At 36.0% G+C, this 6,000-nt stretch overlaps 1 protein-coding gene across 3 annotated transcripts in view; it reads right to left on the reverse strand.

Annotated features, from left to right (window-relative positions):
* LOC150092719 (nitric oxide synthase-interacting protein) overlaps positions 1-4,406 on the reverse strand; it is a 128,612-nt gene extending 124,206 nt beyond the window's left edge. For 2 of the 3 annotated variants that reach the window (XM_090414795.1, XM_090414793.1), the window contains exon 1: positions 3,996-4,127. The gene's annotated coding sequence lies outside the window, so the exon portion shown is untranslated. Of the gene's footprint in view, positions 1-3,995; positions 4,128-4,208 lie in introns of those variants that run through there. The other variant, XM_090414794.1, reaches the window with a different exon arrangement.
* Between the last annotated feature and the right edge of the window lie 1,594 nt (positions 4,407-6,000).

Consider the following 6,000-nt stretch of genomic DNA (forward strand, 5'->3'; position numbering starts at 1 on the left):
CTCTACATAGAACTGACTGGAAAGGCACCTGTTGTTTACATCATAACAACCCACAGTATGAGAGGCAATTTAAAGAAACCTGTGAAATTCTTATTAACCACCCTAATCTTAACAAGAATGGTGGTCTAAAAATCCCAAGAATATGGATAGCACATATACGATCCACATAACCTTTTGGTCTAAGAGTTAATTATAATTAGGACTAGACATCTATCATCTTAGCTTTAATATAACAAATACTTATGTTAAATTACTGATTAGGCCACTGATTTTGCTGCATTGAAAGTATTTATATGAATTTATTCTCTGATGATGTTATAAATAGGATATTGATATTTTAGGAATACTTGTGACATAAAGATTGAATAATATAAGCACATAAACACAAGAAAGATATTTAATTAGCCAAATATTTCAGTCTGAAAATTGCAGACCATCTTCAGTGGCATTACAAGAACAGTTTTAAAAAATGCAAGGTGGAATACTAACAATAGATCATTTAAAAATAGAACAAGTCGCGTGATGTTATATCACTAAGTATTAAAGGGAATATTATTAAGCAGAGACATGATTGAAATAAAGATATTAATTAATAACATAAAATTAATATGAATTAATGAGTTATCCTGATTAGACTTTCCCAGATTTTTGATACAGATATACAGTCATTCTGATTCATGTTAGTACGATGGAGTAATGCCTTTATGCTTTCTTTGAATACACGTTCAAATTTATAGTAGGATCTATGTAAGAGGCGAGTTTTTTGACCAAAGGATGTTGTGGTTAGTTTCAATCCCATGCTGAGCCAATCCAGATTTTTCAGGTTTGTTGTGATGAATGGAGGATTGTTGTTCTTGGATTCTTTTTTCAAGAGAGCGTCCAGTTTGTCCAAAATAGGAGAGATCACAGTTACAGGGAATTTGATAAACTTCAGGAAGAGACATAGTTGAGCGTTAGTCTTTAGGAGAAGGAAAATGGGAAGATAATTTGTTAATAGGTGAATATGTAGCTGTTAACTCATATTTCTTCAGAATTCTTGAGATGGGTTCTGAAATCCCGGAGATATATGGAATTGGAACTCGACGTATTGAATCTTTGTTGTTTAGATGGATTATAAGAATGGAGAAGATGTTGTGTACTCTTTTCGGAAAAGCCATTAAATTCACAGGTCGGTATATTATTAAAGAATCAGCCCATCATCCTTGTCAAAAAACAGGAATCATAAAGTGTCTAATCAGAAGAGCCAAAACTAATTGTTCTACTTCTAATTTTCTACAGAAAGAACTTTCTACTATCCAACAGCACATGAAACTTAATGGCTTTTCCGAAAAGAGTACACAACATCTTCTCGATTCTTATAATCCACCACTAAACAACAAAGATTCAATACATTGAGTTCCAATTCCATACATCTCCGGGATTTCAGAACCTATCTCAAGAATTCTGAAGAAATATGAGTTAACGTATTCACCTATTAACAAATTATCTTCCCATTTTCCTTCTAAAGACAAACGCTCACTATGTCTCTTCCTGGAGTTTATCAAATTCCCTGCAACTGTGATCTCTCCTATTTTGGACAAACTGGACGCTCTCTTGAAAAACGAATCCAAGAACATCAATCCTCCATTCATCATAACAAACCTGAAAAATCTGGATTGGCTCAGCACAGGATTGAAACTAACCACAACATCCTTTGGTCAAAAACTTGCCTCTTACATAGATCCTGCTATAAATTTGAACGTTTATTCAAAGAAAGTGTAGAAGCATTACTCCATCGTCCTAACCTGAATCGGAATGACTGTATATCTGTATCAAAAATCTGGGAAAGTCTAATCAGGATAACTCATTAATTCATATTAATTTTATGTTATTTAATATTATTAATTAATATCTTTATTTCAATCATGTCTTTGCTTAATAATATTCCCTTTAATACTTAGTGATATAACATCATACGGCTTGTTCTATTTTTAAATGATCTATTGTTAGTATTCCACCATGTATTTTTTAAAACTGTTCTTGTAGTGCCACTGAAGATGGTCTGCAATTTTCAGACCGAAATATTTGGCTAATTAAATATCTTTCTTGTGTTTACGTGCTTATATTATACTATTTGAATAATATATTATATTATTCAAATAGGATATTATTCCTCTTGCTAGCCACCTAGAGGAAGAATTCCCTCTTATTTAACTTGGCCTGACCAGCCAATTTCCTCTAATATTGTACCTTTTCTTTCTTTATCATGCTCATCACCTTCCTAGCCTGCACTTTATACTCCTCATGGATCTCATCAATACTAACTGTCTTGTACCTAATCCATAACATTTTATTTTCCAACACAGAATGTTTGATTTCACTGTTCATCCATTTCACTCCTACTCTATTTACTCATAACGTCTTGTGATTCTTGTTTCACCACTTCCCAAACAAGTACACTCTAGTTGCTTTGATCACATGCTGTTTAAGATACTTATCCCTCAGAAATTTAACAAACTCATTCTCCTCCTTCCATTCTACATTCCTGTAATTAAGTTCTCCCATCATTATCACCTTTTTATGTGCCAAACCAATTTGCCTAAACACTTCATAAACAGTATTCTCTACATTCACTGGACTATAACAACAACCTATCAAATATACTAGCTTAATATCAACTTCACACCACACAGATTTGAAATCTGTACATGCACATCTACTACCAACTTCCACACTTTATGCACTCAAGTCTTTTGCAATCATTAACAGCACTCACCCCTCCTCTTTTCACCTTCCTATCCTTCTGGAAAATCGCATATCCTGCCACTCCTAACAGTACATCATCCTGAAATAACCAAGTTTTACTTATCCCAATTATCTTTGGGCACACTGACTCCAATGCAATGAACTCTTCTCTCTCTTATTTCTTATGCTCCTGACATTTGCATACAAACATAACAATCCCTGTGTTGTTCAGGCATTCTCTACTCTAGTTGCTATGCCACACCTCTCTCTTCAATCTGACCACGCCTGTTTCCCTGATTCTGACTGCTATTCATACCTGTCTATCTTCACCTTTATGCATTCCATCACCTTGTCCAGCTGCAATCACATCTTTAACCTCTTATCCATCTTCCTCTTCCTGTACAACCTGTTTGCCTGTGCTATCCTACTTCACAAGTACCCTTTAATCAATTTTGTCATGAATGGAAATAGAAGAATTAACTGCATTGTGTGAGGAAGTGTAGCCTTTAATATATTATTATTTTGGTGACTTCCATGGAGTCAGCAGACATTGTAGGAGGCCACTCAACTGGCGATCATAATGAACTTTATAATTATTTACACTCCCTGCAGTCAAAATAATCAATAACTCTCCACTTTAAAATCTACTCCTCAAACCCTTCTTCACCACATCTTTATTGAACTCCAGGGATGGCCTCTCATTCTTTCCATCTTAGCATCCACTCTTTTTATAATTCCTTCTGTATTAATCTGATAGGATCATTTAACTTGAATGTCTCTATCATATCTTCTCTTTTCCTGCTATCTACCAACCTCTGTAATCCATGTTCCCTCAAACGTTCTTCATAACCACTCCAGTCCTGATATCACTTCAGTCATTCATCTTGACTCTAGTGTTTCCTCTAGGACACTATACTGAGTACAGGAGTCCATGTTTGGTCTGACCAATGCCTTATATACAGAGGCACCACCACTACTTCCTTAACCCTACATGACAATGTACTTTTTATCATAGCAGCACTGTTGCAAACTCTGCATAAAAAATGTGCAGAATTTGCAGCATTGGAATGTACCCTTGGAACTTCAGTCCACTGTCTACCATCATTCCAAGATCCTCCCAACCACACACACATCCTGAAGTACATTATCGTACTTCAGGGTGTGTACTATATTCATATTCACTTATAACTAATCATCATTTTAAGGGTGGAAGGGGAGGGGAGTGAAGAGGATAATTTTCATTCGAAATGTATTAGCATTTGCATACTTACCCGGTTGTTAAACTGATCGAAAATATGCATTAGAAGGAATTATGGCACTCTCAAAAACTACGATATTAATAATAAAATATGTAGCATTAATAATTATGAATATTTTCATAAAAGAAACATATATGCATATATCTATATATATCTATATCTATCTATATATATATATATATATATACAACAGATAACGAAATGTATTAGCATTTGCATACTTACCCGGTTGTTAAACTGATCGAAAATATGCAATAGAAGGAATTATGGCACTCTCAAAAACTACGACATTAATAATAAAATATGTAGCACTAATAATTATGAATATTTTCATAAAAGAAACATATATGCATATATACAACAGATAACAACGGCGTTCAAGGAAAATAACATTAACCGAACTAAACCTCAATCACCTTTTCATTTATCAGTTGTTCTCTTGTCAAAAGAAAATGCCCCCTGTTGTCCAAAATTTCAATCTATTCAGAAATGTATCGTGAATCATTGAAGAGAACCTGAATATTCAATTTGGTATGGCAAAGCCATAGAAATAAAAGGCTATTCAAAATACATTATTATTTCATAATCAATAATTAAAACAGAAACGTTTTGAGACTGACTGCAGAACCTCGTGAAAATGCAACCTTTGGTATCGGGGGTGCCTTCTTACTAAAATAATAATTATTATTATTATTACTATTATTACGGGCAACTCGAGGGAGTCATTAGATTCATCGAGGGAGGCCCCAAATCATATTCATCACAATTATTTGACATTCATACAGTACCTATCATACCTCGCCTTAAACTCATTCACTGTCACAGCATCCACCACAGACTCAGGGAGCGCATTCCACTCATTCACTACTCTAAAAGTAAAGAACCCAGCTCTAACACCTTTACTAACCACACTTTGCCCAGTTTCCATGGATGTACCCTAGTCCTCCCACAACCAGCCCTGTTCTCAAAAATATCTTCTGAATTAATTTTATAGAAACCCTTCAGTAATTTGAATGTCTCAATCATATCTCCCCTCCTCCGCCTATCAACCAATTTTTGCAACCCACAAATCCTCAACCTGTTCTCATACGGTTCATTCCACAGACCTGCTATCATCTTGGTCACTCGCCTCTGGATCCTCTCCACCTCCTCCCCATCAAGAAGAAACCTAGGTGACCAAATCTGAGCACAGTAGTCTAGATGGCGTCTTATCAAGGCTCGATACAGAGGAACAATAACCTGCTTGTCTCTGCTTGTCAACGTATTCTTCAGCAACCAAGTGATTTGATGAGCTGATTTGGCCACTTTTGCAATGTGTCCCCTAAATTTCAATTCCTTATCTACCAACACTCCTAAATCTCGTGCCTCATCAATTTCCTGGAGCACGGTTCCACCAATGCAGTAAACTGCCTCCAATCTTTTCACCCCAAAATGCATAACCTTACATTTTGCCACATTAAACTGACATCCATTCTCCTTAGCCCAGACCTCCAATCTATCCAAATCATCCTGCAAAAATTTGACGTCATCTGCATTCACTATTGCCCTACCCAACTTCGCATCATCCGCAAACAAATGAACTGTTCCTCTCAGATCCTTTCCTATATCATTTATGAACAAATTAAACAGCAGTGGTCCAAGAACAGATCCTTGTGGCACACCACTAGTCACAGGCCGTCTTGTGGACTCTACTCCTGAGTAAATCACTCTCTGATATCTCTCCGTCAACCACCCTCCTATCCATCTCACCAACCCTATGTCCATCCCCATATGCCCCAATTTACTGATTAGAATTCCATGTGGTATCCTGTCAAAGGCCTTGGAAAGGTCCAGTAGAATCACCGTAAACCCATTTCCCTTATCCAGTTCAGCCGTCACTGTGTTATAATATGTGAGCAAGTTACTGAGGCATGACCTACCCTTCACAAAACCATGCTGTCCCCGATACAGTATCCCATTTTCTTCTATTCAATCTTGTATTTTCCTCTTGACTATTTTCTCTAAGACCTTGATAATG

The sequence above is a fragment of the Typopeltis vanoorti genome, chromosome 25, assembly GCF_054136105.1.
Source record: "Typopeltis vanoorti isolate ZY-2024b chromosome 25, IOZ_Tvanoo_1.0, whole genome shotgun sequence".
Classification (NCBI taxonomy): Eukaryota; Metazoa; Arthropoda; class Arachnida; order Uropygi; family Thelyphonidae; genus Typopeltis; species Typopeltis vanoorti.